The following is a 16,939-nucleotide window of genomic DNA, read 5'->3' as shown; positions in this document are numbered from 1 at the left end:
CTCCATATCTTTCCTCTGGGAGCCTCCTCAGATGCTCAATTTCCTGCCCAGCAACATCAGAAAGGCAACAACCTGTTGTGGGCTCCCTCCTCTGGGACAGACCCCAGGCAAACTCCCTCCCTCTGTTCGCCGCCCCTCTGTTCGCCGCTCAGCTGGTTCGCAGCTGGCTATTTTATATAAGGCTGGGGAAGTTGCCCTGCCCCTGCAATTAACCCCACCTGGATCCAATCAATCAATCAAACAGACAAACCCCCAACTACCAAACAGTCCCTGTAACTGCACCAGTCACAAGCACATACCCACAGTCAACTGTAACTTGCACCAGTCACACACCTGGTCTCTCAGATACTCCCCCCTCTAGCACAGCACACACAACACAGCTCCCCTCACCTAGCACTCACCTGGGCTCCTCTGGGACAGACCCCAGGCAAACTCCCTCCTTCTGTCCTTTCAAAGCCAAGACATGAACGGTGTGTCCTAGCAATAGCTGGGATGTACCTCTACACCCCCTGAGTTGTGAATGTGGTGTCCAAAAAAGAGAGGAATGTACAGAACAAGTAAAAACACATTCACTGATGGGTTGGCTCTTAGGTGATGTATAAAGAGAATTTCACTTGTAAACTGCCATGATATAAATATAAGTGGTTGGGGGAGGGGGGTGATTTTTGAAGCACACCTTCTGTGTTAGGTGAGCTCACTGCCAGATAAAAATTGCTTCCCGGCAGGAGGGTGTGTATTTCTCCTTTTCGTAGTGAACTGTTTTGTCTTTTGGCAACACATTAGGTTAAGTTTGTTTATTTGGTCTCTTGAGCATATGAAGCATTGAACCATAATAGTCCAACAATTGGCTGTAGCAATAGGGCTCTGGCTCAGGAGCACCTTGGTGAAAAAACACCAAATATGGCCCTGACCAACCCTGGTGAGGGCCAGCGAATGTCATGGCAATGGCAGTAAGCATGTCAATTTGAGAGCACTTAGGAAAACAGGCTGTTGAATAGGAAGTGTGTCTCACCCATATACCGAGCACATCCATTCCCAGTTCTCTGCCTCAGTTTCTCTGATGTGTGTCTGTGCCGTAGCCTGAACACACCCCTCTTCAGCTTCCCACCCCGTGTCAGCACCTGTGCCATGCACTGAACCTACCTATTCTCAGCTCCCCCACTCTTTCTAGTGCTCGGTGCCTGTGCCATGCACCAAGCTTGTCTGTTATCAGCTCCATGCCCCATGTCAGTGCTGTACATTGATGTACATTGATGTACATGGATGCTGAGTGTTCTTATGACACAGCCCCACTCCCACTGCAGATGAGCATTGATAGCTCTTAAACATTCAGGCTGAAATTTTCCATGTTGGGTGTCTGCCTCTGACTGAACTTTTTGGAAAGTTTGTATCAAATGAACCTGTTGGATGTATCCTTCCTATCCAATTCCCATCTTCTTCTGAGCTACCTTTTTGTTGTTTTTGTCCTGGTGTATTTTCCAGCAAAGTTCACAGTGATTGGATCCCCTGACCCTGTCATTGCCACCCTGGGTCAGGACACAGTGTTACCCTGTCACCTGTCCCCCAGGATGAGCGCTGCAAACATGGAGGTGAGATGGTTCCGATCTGAGTTTTTCTCCTTTGTGCACCTGTATCGAGATGGGAAGGATCAGTATGAAGGGCAGATGCCAGAGTATCGAGGAAGGACAGAGCTTTCAAAAGCTGGACTCACAGATGGAAATGTTCCCTTGAAGATTCTCAATATCAGACCCTCTGATGAAGGACAATACCACTGTTTTGTTCAAGAGGATACATTTTATGAAGAAACCATATTGGAACTGCGGGTAGCAGGTCAGTGGCTTGTGTCGGTTTTATCTTTGCGTGATCTACAAGATTTATTCTTTCCTATTACAACAACTGTGACTTCCTGCTTATCAAATATTTTATAACAACACAGTGTATCTAAATTTGAGCGAACAGCCACTTTCGTACTGCGGAAAATTTGCTGAAATCTTTCCTGACATGTTATTAAAAACGTTTTCAGGATGGCCAACGTACTTTCTTGCCCAGTCTTGATTGACTCCAAAAGGGATCATTAGTTAAGGGGGAAAGGACTTGAGGCCAAATATGGTCTTCCAGTTGCTCTGCAGGCATTTCTAGGATGTGTGGCTAAGGTGGGATTGCCAGGCTTTTATGGCCTTCTGATTGGTTCACTACCGGTTGTTACTTAGGGGTGTAGTTAAAAATCAGATGCAGCCTTCTTATTTGCTGAGACTGTATAATGGTGATGGTGGTGGTGGGGAGTTATGTATTTTCCCCTCTTGGACAAGATGGATCTTTCTCCCTTGCTGCTTTGACACTGTAACCATGAAGCCAATTAGATATTTTTTTTACAATAAATACATCTATCCAATGCACTTACTATCAGATTTTCCAAAAGTTCATATCCCATTCGGGTATCTAAATGAAGGGGTCTTATCTCCAAAGGTGCTGAGCACTCAGTTCCTCCTGTGTTGAGGGGACAATATTTCCCACTGACTCAGTGCAATTATTTTAAATATTTCTTCACATTTTTGTGTGTCCATGAGCATTGGGATTTCAGAGATTCCAGTATCCATTTAACCGTCAACTGGCTACCCACATGAATTAGTGCTTTCTAGTGTGAGGAAGGGATCCACGAACTGTCCCTCCTCCCGTATGCCTTATAAATTAACTCATGGAATTAACACCTTTCTGTATTTCCCCCTTAGCTCTAGGCTCTGCTCCTCTCATCTCTGTTGAGGGTCACCAGGATGGAGGGATCTGGATGGTTTGTCGATCAGCTGGTTGGTACCCAGAGCCTGAGGTGCTGTGGAAAGGGCTCAATGGGCGACATTTACCATCACTCTCTGAAACAAAATCCCGAGGGGATAACAACCTGTTTGAAACAGAAACTGTTATTGTTGTAAAAGAACAGTCAAACCAAAACTTGTCCTGCTGCATCAGAAACACCATTCTCAATCAAGACAAGGAATCGGCAGTTTATATAGCAGGTCAGTTACCATTCAAATCCCACCCTGAACTCACCATTGCTAGAAATAAAACATGACTTAGGAAGAAAAGAACTGAAACATCTGTGCTGGATATTTCATAATCCACATACAAAGAAAGAAGATGGGAGGCTGGTATCTTTACAGGGTCACAGTTTAGGCAGCCTGATTCCCTTAATTGTGAGTATTAAGACTATGAATGTTTTAGATTTAATGTAAATTTAATATTAAGCCTGACTTTCCTGATATTCTAGTGCACGGGCGTGCGCGCGCGCGCACACACACACACACACACACACACACACACACACACACATCTACCTTCCATCATTTTTAGATGAAACTTTCACTCAATTCACTGACACAAGATGTTCTTGCAACCTTAAATGCACATTAATGATTTATTTAAATGTGGGAAATTTTGTACAGTTTATGGCTTGTTTATGATCTTGTTGCTGCACCAATTCATTCTTCATTACTTGTTGTGTGAAATGTCACCTAAATCATATGATGATGTTGTTTCTACTGACTTTCAATGGGACTTGTGCTCCTTAAGTCACTTTGGTCCAGATCCACAAAGGGACTCCATTTACCCTGGTCTACACACAAAAGTTGCACTTATTAACTATTAAGTTAATCAATCATACTTGCATGGTTGAACACACATACAGGTTTCAGCGTGCCCTGCATAGATTTATCTTGAGTCAATTCCTTACCGACTTCAGCTAAATGGAGGCAGGGCACTATTAAGCTGATTTATTATTTAAGGTTTTATGCAGTAATTTATATAAATTGGTAGAACCCACAGCGATTGTCAAGTCTTGAACCAATTTAAAAATGACTCCATAAGAGGGTGTCCCCTGTTTCACTAAATCAGAGCACAAACCAAGTGCAGAGACAGTCTCAGGCACATTTGAAAAGTCCATCCTGGTTATATCCATCATGAAGTCTTTAAACCATGATCTGAGGACTTCAATAAGTCAGTCATAGGTTAGAGATCTATTACAGGAGTGGGTGGGTGAGGTTCTGTGGCCTGCGTTTTGCAGGAGTCAGTATAGATGATCATATTTTTCCCTTCTGACCTTAAAGACTGAGTCTGTGACTGAATCACTGTGAACCCAAACCAACAAATGAAAAATTAGTTAGTTTACGGGAGAAATACCTTTAGGAATTGTGATTATGATTTCTCTAAATATTTGAGGGTAAAGGCAGATTTTTCAAAACTCTTCTAATTAATCAGGCAATTTCTGAATGTTGCTGAACACTAAAATTATTTGGTGGTGTAACTCTGTTGAAGGCAATGGGGTTTTATGAGCAGATAATTTGGCCCTGAAGTCTACGGCCATCTGAATAGCAATGAATCAATCCAGGCCTGTTTTTTCAAGGATAAATCAGTGTTAAAGCTGTGTTGGTTGGAGCCATTTTTAAGATCAGTTTCTGGTCTTTTGTGTAGTACGCACATGGCCATTCTTTTACTCTTGTCTCACACAAATCCTCCTGGGCACTATCTATGTATTTATATGAAATAAAAATATCTGCTTTTAGTCATCACTTCCAAACTAAGGCAAGTCCTGGGTGTTTGTTTTTCAGATCCCTTTTTCCCAAGTGTGAATTCCTGGATGGTGGCTCTGAGTGTGATCCTGATGGTTTTGTTTAGTTTCATTGGCCTCACTGTTTATCTCTTTAAAATGAAAGGTAACTATCAGAGGGAGAAATATACTGAACATGAAGGTTTTATTCTAATAAATGAATAAGGGCAATTTAGGAACTGAACATGAAATGAATGTGTGACCTGCTGATCTTGTCCTAACTGAAGAAGGATATATAGAGGGTGGGTGGGAGAGAGACTAGAAACTGAACCAGACAATCAGATCATAGCAGACACAGCTGTGTTCTCCTCAGTCCTCCATCACCCCTATTTCCCAGTTCTCTAGGGTGTGTGGCAAACAGCCCCCTTTACCCTATTGGGTCTCACGCTCTTGCCTCTCATAGTGGGCCAGGGCACCACCAGTTACCCCATCTCCCCAGGGAGGGGGATAGGGACCCAGGCCCACCCACTCCTCCAGGTCCCAGCCCAGGGGCCCTATGAGTAGCAGTTATGTGCTGCTGGCACTGTACTCACAGCTGCAGTCTTTTCCCCTGGACTAATTCCCCTGCCCCACCCACCCTTCTGGCTTCTTGAGCCCAGTACCTTCCTCTGCATTCCTGGTAGCGGCTGCTGCACACAGCACTACACTCCTACTCCATCAGTTCACACTCTGTCTCTCTGGAGCAGAGGGCTTTTATCAAGCACCTGGCTCGTCCTTAATTGACCTCAGCTGCTCCGGATTGCCCCCTAATGACTTCTAGCTTCTAACTTCCAGACCCTCCTTCTGCACACTCTCCTATTGCTTCTGTTGGGGATACTGCTGATTGGAGCAGCTCCTGCTGCTGTTGCTGCTTGGGGGCCCTGCTGGCCATCTATAACACCAGGGAGAGAAGGTTGGCTGGGGAGGGCACCCTGCGACTGTGGGGCCTCCTTCCATTCTCTTGTGCATTCACATATCCGGCTGGAGTTCCTCTGGGCAGCGTCCGCTGGCTCCCTTGACACCTTCCGGGAGCAGTGAGCACTGTCTGGGGTTCTCTGCTCGGTGTCCCATTCTGGTTCCCTCCGTTTGACCCTTTGACCCTTGTGCCTCTTCCTGTTTTTTCATTTGCTGTCCCACGAAATCAGTTGAGTCCTGGGTCTGGTGGCTCCTCCCCTTAGGCTGGGGGAGGGGCCTTTAGCAGTGCACAGGCTTGCGCCCGCCCACTCCCCCTGGCCTTCAAATAGTAGCACTCTCCTACTGCCTTCTACTCTTGCTATATCACACAGCTGTCTATTTCTAGTCCCACTTGAGACAAGGTTCTACAAAACCTAAGCTCCCATATGTGTACTTCAAATCTCTTTTTTGTTAATAAAGTGTAGTGCACCTTGACATTACAGTGATGGGCCCTATAGAAATGTCTTGTGGTAAATCAGTAAATGAACACATTTGTTCTTCAGTTGGGGGGAAAAGGTCATATAAACTTTTACGTAACTCAGACATCCCTGTCCATGCCTCTGTTCGCTTAATCCATAAAGAATATCTGCCCAATTTCCAGATAAATGGGACATGTCCCTCTATGTTCCTAATAAATTTTGTTACTATAGCGTGTAGTGTTCTAACTCTCATGAAGCACGAGATGAGAATAATTTGTTTATTTCTGTATTTTTTAAGGGAAACTCACTGAAGAAGTTGGTAAGTTTCAATTTTCCTTTTTCCACAAATGCAAGTTTTGACGATAGTTACACATTTGTGTCTAGACTTGGTTGTTTCTTTGATTTATTTTTATTTTTGTGTGTGTGTCGGGGTGGGCAGGGGGAAGAGGTTGGTGTGTGTGTGTGTGTGTGTGTGTGATCGGCTGAACCTTTTAGGGGCTGTTTGGGTGTTTCCAGTGACCCTTTCCCCTAAAGTCCTTCTAATTAGGGCATGAGCTCAGCATAGTCGTGTGTCTCAGGGTTGTGGATTTTTCACGCACCTGAGAGAAGTGGCTATGCCAAATTTTCAGTGCAGACGAGACCTCAATCTCAGAATTTTTCACAAGAATCTATAGAGGTCTGGCTTGTTAATGAAGGTGTGCTGAAATGGGAATTTTCTGTAATATGTTTATGAAGCATATGTGTGCCTCAGTTTCCCCTATATGCGGCATTGTTACCCAGTAGGGGGAAAGGACTGTTTGCTTTCAGAGCAGGCTAGGAGACATAAGTACAGGTGCTGCCTGGCTTTCTGGGCCTTGGTCCCTATATCGATAGAGCATCTGAGAAGACCATGGCAACTGCAGTCACCTGGACATTGGACATTGGCACCTAGCAACCAAGGACCTAGAAGGAGATGGATTTCCTTAGCTCAAAGCAGGGAAGTTGAGCAACATCCCCCAGCTGAAGTAGCAAAGGACTGGAGAGGTGTGAGGTGGGGGATAGGTGGCTGCTGCTGGAAGGAGTTGGGGCTCTCACCTGGGGTCTGACCAAGGGGGTCAGACATAGAGACAGACAGAGCTAGGACAGTGGGGTTCACTGCAGCTTGGCTGGGCTCTGGGCTGACCAGAACGGTCTGTGCTTTAACCTTCCATTCTCGGTGACAAGCTGAGGGCTTCCTAGGCAGCTGTGTCCAGGTAACTAATACACCCGACTGTTCTGACAGCGCTCTCTGAATGTCACTATGAACGCTCGGTGAGGTGTGTTTATCCCTGAAGAGTGTGCTGAGGGAGTCTGGACAGCTGGACCCCAAGACAGGGTTTAACTTCAACCACTCCCTGCTGCAGTCAGCTTGGACCTGGTCTGAAGGGCCCTTCTGAGTAACAAACATTCACAGGTTGTCTTCCTACCAGCGGCTCTGTTGCAAGAATCGCCTACCGCTGAGTTCCAGCAGCCTTCCTCCTGGCTGCCACCCCCTTCCTGTGACAAACTCTCCCTTTCAAGATCATGTCCTCCAAGTGGAGGAGGCCCTGCAGCAACGCCTGGTTAATACCACTTGAGCCCAGAGGAGTTTTCGTCTTTTCCTGTCTGTGATGGGGTGTGGCCCATGATAGAATCCAGTTTTATAAAATTGGAGTAAGTCTAAATTAGATAAACTTCACAGCACAATGTTATTTGGGGTGTGGGAAGAAGCAATAAAAAAGAAGTTGATCAGAAATAATCACCTGCCTGAACTTTTGTATTGATGATAAAAAGAAACAACACAGAAGGGAAGGAAAACTCATACACTTTTATATGTATTTCTGTTTATTCTCTAGGGAAACGAGATCTAGAAATTGGTAAGTGTCATTGTCCTTCCTCTGACAAGAAATTTTTGTACCAAATTGGATCCTCACATGGGAGTGTAATTTGAGTTGTTGCTGGGTTAGGTGACCTATTGATTAATACACTTAGTGCCCCCTCCCGGTGTGCAGCTGTTGCCATCCAGGTGCTCTTTTAATCAGAGAATCAGGGAGTCGAGCAATGGTAGGGGAGCCCACACTCGTCCACTCCACCTGGTTCTGACCCAAGAGGAGGGTCAACAATGTCTGGTCCCGAAAGTGGTCCTCTGAGTCGCCCACCCTGCATCACTTCCTACCCTCTGCTGTTCTCCTCCAGCTTCCAGTCCAAGATAAGGTGAAAAGAAAAAGAAAAAGTAATCAAAGCATCAGCCCCAACCAGGCTAAGCATACAATCAGTGCTGGAGGTGTTTGTTTTTAATTGAACTTTTAAAATAGTTGCAATATGAAACCTTTTATTTGTTTGTTTGCTTGCCTATTTATTATCATCATTCTTTTGGTGCGGTGTGGGGGTATGCTTTGAAATGTAACTTTATAAAATGTGGGGAAAAATTAAACTGGATGAATTTCAGTTCACACGAAAAGCTAATTTGAAAAATTGATAATCAATAGAGTTGTAGAGTCACAGAGTTTAAGACCAGAACAGATGACCAGATCCTCTAGTTTGAACTTCTTAAAACGAGATTGAATAGATGTAATTTCTCAGCCTTTACTGTCGTACTGATGATAAAAAGAAATCAAAGATAAGAAAAGGGAAATACCTGGTGACCCATCTGTACCTAGGGTAGCCACCTGCAAATTCCAAGGTCAGGGCAGGCTGCAAAAGGAGAGCAGATTCTCCCAGACTGTCGGGTGACACTGCAGTTAGATTCCCCAACCAGTTATTAACGGTGCTTCTGATCCCCCCCACTGATTATCATGAAGCTACAACAGGAAACACACAGCCCCCTTTACTGCATTTCAGTATCTGGCCCCCCAATTAGCAACTAGGTCCAGTAAAGAGACAAGTTATTAAAACTCTATTCCCTTTACCAAAAATCTCAGCAAATCATGACTTTTCCATTGGTACCTGACATGGCATATCTTGTACGAATGATTGTCATTTAGCAATATGGATATCAATAATATTATAAATGGTTACCCCTAATCTAGACATCATCAGAGACCTAACAAACAATACATGTATTTGTTTAATTTTTAGGCAAACGAGATATAGAAATTGGTAAGTGTCATTGTCCTTCCTCTGACAAAAATTTATTTTGTACCAAATTGGATCCTCGTGTGGGAGTTTGTTTAATTAGTGTAAAATTGTTTGCTTTTAAATTCCACTTTTAAAATGTTTTTGCAATATTTAACCTGTTTGTGTGTGTTTGTCTGCTTGCTTTTCATTATTACTTTTTCTTTGGTTGCGGGGTTAGTGTCACTTGAAAAAATGTAGGGAGACTCAAAACTGGATAGATTTCACACCAAAATCTAATTTGAAAAACTGATAGGCAATAGAGTCACAGAGTTTAAAACCAGAAGGGATCATTGGATCCTCTATCATCTGATGTCTTGAAGAGGAGGCTGATTTCTGTCAGCCTTCACTGTCATATTGATGATATAGGGAAATAAAACAAAAGAAAAGGGAAACGCCTAACAAACAATACGTGTATTTCTGTTTAATTTTTAGGCAAACGAGATATAGAAATAGGTAAGTGTCATTAACCTTCCTCTGACAAGAAATTTTCATACCAAATCCTCATGTGGGAGTTTCCTTGATTATTATACAGTTGTTCGCTTTTAATTTTAACTTTTAGGATTTTGTTGCAGTATTAAACCTCTTTTTATTGTTTGCTTGCTTGCTTTTATTTATTCTTTTTTTACAGGGGTATTTTTGTAACTTTATAAAATGTGGGGAAAGACGAAACTGGATAAATTTCCCACCAAAAGCCAATTTGAGGAACTGAAAAGCAATAGAGTCATAGAGGCACTGAGTTTAAGAGGAGAAGGAACCACTGGATCCTCTAATCCGGCATTTTGAGGACAAGTTTGATATCTCTCAGCTTTCATTGTTGTACTGATGATAAAGAGAAATAAATCATAAGAAAAGGGAAATGGGTAACAAAAATATAATATTTTTTATGCAAAGGAGATATAGAAATTGTCCTCATCCTTCCTCTAACAAGAAATATTTTGTACAAAATTGGATCCTGATGAGGGAATTTGCTTCATTGTTGTGGAGTTGTTTGCTTTTAAATTTTCCTTCTTTTTTTTTTTTTTTTTTTTTTTTGGCAGTGAGGGTTGTTTGTTTTATGTAATTTTATAAAATTTGGGAAAAGAATAACCTGGATGAATCTGACACCAAAAGGTAATTTGAAAAATTGATCGTTTTGATTCACAGAGTTTAATAGTTGTAGGGAACAGTGGAGTCTCTAGTCTGACCTCCTGAAGAGGAGGTTTAATAAAAATAATATCTCAGCCTTAATGTCATATTGAAGATAAAATGAAATAAAGGGAAACTTCTAACAAATTTTTTTTTTCTTTCTGTCTTTCTTTAATGGGACACACAATGCAGAAAACGGTAAGTCTGATTCTCTGCCCTCTGATGAGAAAATTTGTATATAATGTTGTGATACCTCATATGGGTGATTTGTTTCTTTAATTTCTGGAGTTTTCATTTTTAGAGTAACTTTTAAAAAGAAATTAGGGAAAGACAAAACTTGAGGACTTTCAAATCAAATATGGACTGTTTTAATGAACAAAACTGAGTTTCGTATTGCAGTGATCTCTCTGAGTGTCAGGGTTGAACAAAAGTAAGCTCGCATCTTTACCTTAGTACTGACAACTTAGTACAAAAGAACTTTAGTTTGTAAAAGAAGAAAGTTATACCTGAGGTTTGACACTACGTGGATGAGACCTATCAAAACTGCCACTGCGGAAACACAGTTAATAAATGCTTGGTTTTTGCGTAGACAGGAAAGAAATTCAGAACTATTTTCCAGCTTTCAAACTAAGCTTGTTTTGAGTCATTAGAGCCAAAAAATAATTGGTTGTCAAATCTTTCTGCCTGACTTCCATATAACTCAGACACAGCCCTGCACACCCCCGTGAATTTCAGTCCTTTGCTGTGTATTAATGCAGAAGGAAGCTCTCAATAATCATTAATATTTATTTCCATATTTTTAAAGGGAAAGTTATGGCAGCATTTGGTAAGTCTCCTTTCCTCTCTTTCCACCACTACAAGTTTCTACATAACTGTATGTAAGGGGTCTATTAGCCCCTTACTGAAACTTAGTGGGTCTTTTTGGTTGGCCATCTCTGGAAGAAACAGGACCCTGGAAGGGACACAGACCCCAGGGCCAGTGGAGAGAGGCCAACTCAGGTCAGCCTGATTGACAGGGAGGGCAAGCCAATGAGAGAGCCGGGAGGGTGGGGGGAGCCCAGCCCTCTGTCTGAGCTGGAGCTGCCTGCTGGGGCGTGCAGGGGCAGAACTGACTGAGCTAAGGACAAAGCAGCCAGCAGCTGCAAGAGGAGCACAGAATGGAGCCAGCTGACCCAACCTACAGCAGCAGAGCAGAGCAGAGCAGAGGGGCATCCCAGAAAGCGAAGCACAGCTGCATGGAGCAGAGCGAGCTGGGGCAGGAGCCCTCTGGAGCTGGGTGTGGTGAGCAGCTGGGGAGAACAAAAGGGACTTTGGGAGTGTGTGGCTACTGGCAGAGCAGGGGGCTGACTCTGCATCCCTGCAGCGTAGCCAGGGCCTGGACAGTGGGCCTGCAATGTGTGACACAGACTGTGAACCCCAGAGACACTGTTTGTGGTGCTCCGGGCCAGGGGCAGTGTTGGGATGTTTTCCTTTAACCTTTTTACTCTTTTCTTCTTTTTTTAATTGATTTGATTGCTGTTTGTGTAATAAATTGTATTGCTTTGTATTGTATGCACTGATCAGTGGGTCAGGGAAGCGCCCAGTGCAGAGTTAGTACCCCGGAGTGGGGACACCCTAGCCCCTGCCCTAAGGGACCATGGCAAGATTGGGGGTTGAGCCCCAGAAATCCTGGGCCCAGCCTTATTGGGGTTACGGGCACCCCACCACACAGGGGAGTGGGAGGGGAGCCCTCGAGGTCAGGTGGGGCCTCTGGGTAAAGGGAGTGGGAGCAGGGACTCAGATCCTTTTGCTAACCAACTCTATCGGGGTATTGTACAAGCAAGGAAAGTTCCCCACAATAGCGAGCCCATTCCCCCACTTACGTGTATCTTGATAAGGTGCGGGTTTTGGTGTGTTTTTGCGTGCACGTCTTGATTTATTTCTTTAATGTGAGGTAAGGTTAAGACTGATAATTTTCACACCAAAAGATAATTTGGAAAATTGCAATAAACAATTAAAAGAAAGAGGTTTAAATCGAAATGAGCTCTCAGTCTTAACTTTAGTACTGACAGTTCTGAGAAATGAGACAGAAGAGATAAATGTCATATAAATAAAATAGGGATGTGAATAGATATAAGTACTCATTCATTACCTTAATAATGACAACCTAATGTAATAAAAACATGTAATATATAAAAGAAGGGGGGAAATGAACCTTTTCACCTTCGCAGTAAGACATGAGTCTCTCTCTCAATAGATTTGTTTCTACTAACCAGAGAAACAGCAAACACGCAAATCATTTTATCTATGTATACATATTTGTAATTTAATTTTTCTTCATAATTGTAAATCTTTTCAAACAATGATTAAGTCTCCAACCCTGTAAAGATTCATGAACTTAAAGTAATATAGAAAACTAGCTTTGCAAAATAATTTAAAAGTTCACAAAAGTTTTCAAATGCTTGAAAAGTACCTATTTGTTTGGCTGGGGATATTTTGATTTTTTTAAAATTCTGATCAACACTGTGTTATTAAAACTAAAAACTTTATAAATTAATAAAAAGCTATTTCACAGAATGCATTTGATTAAAAAAAAGCCCCTCATAAAATATTTCAAAAAATCAAAAATGTTCATAATACTGACAATCTTTTGCCAACAAACAAACAAAAAATCCACAAACCATATTTTTCTGAAAAAGGACATTTTTTTCAAAAAAATTACTATTTATTATTATTTTTCTAGATTTCATGTGTTATTTTATGTGTCTGAGTAGAACCCTTTGAATTCAATGGAGCTACTCCTATACATGGAAGCATACAAATAGAGGGTTAGAAGGGACTTTGAGAAGTCATTGACTCCAGCCCCCTGCACTGAGGCAGGACCAAGTAAACTTAGACCATCCATGACAGCTGTTTGTCCAACGTGTTCTTAAAAACCTCCTGTGCCAGGGATTCCACAGCCTGCCTTGGAAGCCTGTTCCACTGCTTAATTACCCTTATGGTAAGAGAGATTTTCCTAAAATCTAACCTAAATCACAGGAAACTGTGATGGTAAGTGTTAGTAGTTACATAGGTAACGGGACTTCTTATAATAGAAAAGTCTTTTAAATGTGTAGTCACTAGAGGAATGTCTTCACCGCAGAGTTAGTCCTGGTAATTTGCACCCGGGTCTGAGCAACACCCCATCCGCCTTACACTGTGGCAGCTGGACAGAAGATCTGGAATAGTGAGAGACATTGCAGGTACTCTGCATTTTATACTGCCAAGTGCACTGCATGGGGCTTAATATCTAAGCTGCCCTCAGAAATGTTGTAATGCTAGTGTCAGTGTGAGATCATAGAAATGTAGGGTTTGAAGGAACCTCAAAAGAGGATCTAGTTCAGCTCCTTGATCTGAGGCAGTGCACTTAATCCTATCATATATGCACATAAGCTTCTGCTGCCCATTTCTCTACATTTCCAAGCATTGCTTGCTTGTACGGCTTTGCATGCCTGTAGCAGAGTGTGCCAGAACACAGCACTGGTTTCATGTTTATTTCCCCTGTGTGCATACTCACTTGGAACCCATGTGACCTGGGAGGAGTGGGCAAGAAAGGAGGAACAGGGAAAATGGAGATATCTTCTGACCTCACTTGAAGCTTTATAAAAGCTGACTACCCCAGCACATAACATCCCTATGTCAGTAATGAGGTTGGTTGTAAATCTTTTTTATATTCCGCATAACAATAACAAATCTGGCAGCTTGCATCTTACCCAGCTGCTGCAATGCTGGTCCCCATTCTGCATCCTTCCTGGTCCATTCTCCCATCTGCTCCCTGAAGAGGTCCTGGGACTCAGGCTTCAGGTCATTCTGGCTATGCTACAAAGCACATAGCATTTGCTCTTGCTCCTCTGGTCCCGCTTTGCCTGATCAACCACCAGCACCATCCGTAGTCTAAAGCCCATCCAGAGGGAAAGGGGGCTCTCTGCTTGGGGCAGTGCCAGGTGCCTGGTCCAGCTCCTTGTAGAAAGGGCACATTCCCAGTGAGTTGTCAGACTCGGGAGACGTGATCCTTGCTTTTATGTAGTCTTGAGGGATTTGGTTTTCTCCCTACACTGTGATTCCCTCTGGTAAATTACCTTCTCTGTCAGTTTCTTGGAGATAACCTTCTGCAACAACTGATTTTTACTCCATCCCTCCCCAAATCATGGGTATTACTGACCTCGCACCAGAAGTCCACCAGGATCCTCATATTAGTACCTGACGGGCTGGCAGCATGCTGGGAGGATGCTCTCCCAGATGGCATCACTGTAGAAGCACTCTGGAAGGGCAGTAGAATTGTAGCAGACCACATGTATACATTGGAAGGTACAGAAGACGGACGTAGATGGTGACCAAGAAAATATGGCCCCGAAGGAACAGTGGGAAAGCACTGGAGGACTATTGGCATCTGAGATGATTAGCCTCCATCCACACTGCAAAGTTCCCGGGTAACCAACCTGAATTAAAGTGGAAGCTGGACTGTAGCCTATACCCAAAGTCTTGCGAACCAGCCTGAATTTAAAGGACCAGCAAAGTTGAGTCAGAGTTTTTGTGTTTGAGCAATAAACAGCTTAGGGGCAGCAGCCAAGTAAGATCCTGGGCTAACTCTGCAGTGAAGATACACCCTGGGAGAGAGACTCATGCAGGTCACTGGAGGTTCTGATGATTTATATGACAGGATACTTCTGGAAAACTTATAACTTTATTTTCCCCTCATTGTAATAGTTTGTACAATATTGAATCATGAAATACTTGTTGAGATCAGCTCTCATCTCTAATGATGTGCTTGGTTTTAGGGTGGAGAAGACACGTGGCACCTGTAGAAGAAGGTAATTAACGATAGTATTTTATCAGTGTCTATATATCAGTTCCCATGAGACAATGTTCCTCTTTTTCCTTTAATGTGGCGGTGGACGTGTTAGTTCATTCCCCAGCATCCTGCATTTCACAGCACATCATGAGGTGAGGCAGGGCTGTGATTGTGTCCAAGCACACCACAATGATCTGTATCATAGTGTAGCTACTCTTCCTGCCTGTCCACTGCCTACATGGGCTCTGCACCCAACAGAGATTTGTGAGAGCAGCTTCCACTCATTGCACAGAGCCAGTGGGAAATGCAGCTCCACAACCTCTAGCCCGAGGGAGTTTGTTTTCTCTCCAGGTTCTGATGGCCTATCTCCAATGCTGCTCTGTTTTTTCCTTCATCTTTTCTGTGGAGGAAGCCAGTAGCTCTGCAGTGACCTCCTATTGACTTGGTGAGCAGGGAGTGTGTCTGTGGGTGATCCTTGCTCTAGTCTCAAGCAGAGGGACAGAGCCTTGATCACACACAGAGGCTCTCCTGGCTCCAATACACAAATCCAGGGAGCTCCTGTGACCAGGCTGCTAAACTAGGACACAGCAGAATAAAACCAGCACAGACGGGCTCTGCAACCTGTGATCTTGGAATCTTTCCCCCCCTGGAGAGAAGAGACAAGTCCCAGGCTAGACCCAGCTGATTCTTTCACTCTGTGACTGACTTGTCTCTGCCAGGCAGTGACTCTCCCCAGCACTTTGCTGCCATCTCAGAGCTGATGGTAAATCCTGGAGAAAGGAGATTTCCTGATTCCTGCTCCAGGCGGAGCAGATTCTGTCACTGACACCACCAAACCCTCCCCCAGGGCTGAGCTCTGCTCCTAACGCTCTGATTCTCTCTGCCCCCAGTGAATGTGACTCTGGATCCAGACACGGCTCATACCCAGGTCGTCCTGTCTGAGGATGGGAAAAGTGTGAGATGCTCAGACAAACGGCAGGATCTGCCTGACAACCCTAATAGATTTGACCCTGAGCACTGTGTGCTGGGCTGTGAGGGATTCACCTCGGGGAGACATTGCTGGGAGGTGGAGGTGGAGGTGGGGGATGGATGATACTGGTACGTGGGGGTTGCCAGAGAGTCTGTGAGGAGGAAGGGAGAGATCAACTTTAGCCCTGAGGAGGGCATCTGGGCTGTGGGGCTGCTGTCGGGGAATCAGTTCCGGGCTCTCACCTCCCCTGTGACCCTCCTGAGCCTGCGCCAGGTCCCCAGCAGGATCCGGGTGTGTCTGGACTGTGACCGGGGGCAGGTGACATTTTTCGATGCTGGTGACCAGGCCCCGATCTTCACTTTCCCGCCGGCCTCTGTCCCTGGCGGGAGAATCCGCCCCTGGCTCTGGGTGTGGGGAGCTGGATCCCAGCTCAGCCTGTGTCCCTGAGAAACTGGGGACCCTCTCTAGCCTCACACACCCTAGTCTCTATGACCCTGGAGGACTCCCATCTAACCAGCCCCCTGGTCCCTCATCTCTATGATCCCTGGAAGCTCCTTTCCCCTCCCTGCAGCACCAGGGCTGGGAGCGGGAGGAGGGTGAAGAACCCCTGGAGCTGCAGGGGGAGCAGAGGGGCCCTGAGGGGCAGATGTGGGGCTGGGCTGGGGGCAGAATTAACAGCCGGGCTGGGGACAGGCAGACGTGGGGGTGGCCGGACCCAGCATTAATTAATGAGGTTTGGGGGGTTGGGAGAAGCTGGAAGCTCCGCAGCGGCAGGGAGGGTTTGTACAATCTGTGGGGTTAGATCTCACTGGGGCTCCCAGCCAGAGCTCCTGCCGCAGGGCCACAGTCACCTTCCTCTGTTGCTGCAGGGCTGGAACCCCAGTAATTGTCACACACATGCAGGGGATGGGCAGGGAGAGTTCACAAATCACAGGATCACCCAGAATACAGTCTGTATTGTTTTGAAACCT

The 16,939-nt window shown here is 44.5% G+C and overlaps 1 pseudogene; it reads left to right on the top strand.

Moving 5' to 3' along the window:
* The first annotated feature begins 1,461 nt into the window (after positions 1–1,461).
* Positions 1,462–16,415, top strand: LOC137143988 (butyrophilin subfamily 1 member A1-like; annotated as a pseudogene).
* Positions 16,416–16,939: the final 524 nt, after the last annotated feature.

The sequence above is a fragment of the Emydura macquarii genome, unplaced genomic scaffold, assembly GCF_026122565.2.
Source record: "Emydura macquarii macquarii isolate MOO-44397 ecotype Brisbane River unplaced genomic scaffold, CSIRO-AGI_Emac_v2 contig_3379, whole genome shotgun sequence".
In the NCBI taxonomy this organism is placed as follows: Eukaryota; Metazoa; Chordata; order Testudines; family Chelidae; genus Emydura; species Emydura macquarii.
The sequence above is the reverse complement of the archived record's forward strand: the minus strand, read 5'-3'. Positions and strand labels throughout refer to the sequence as shown.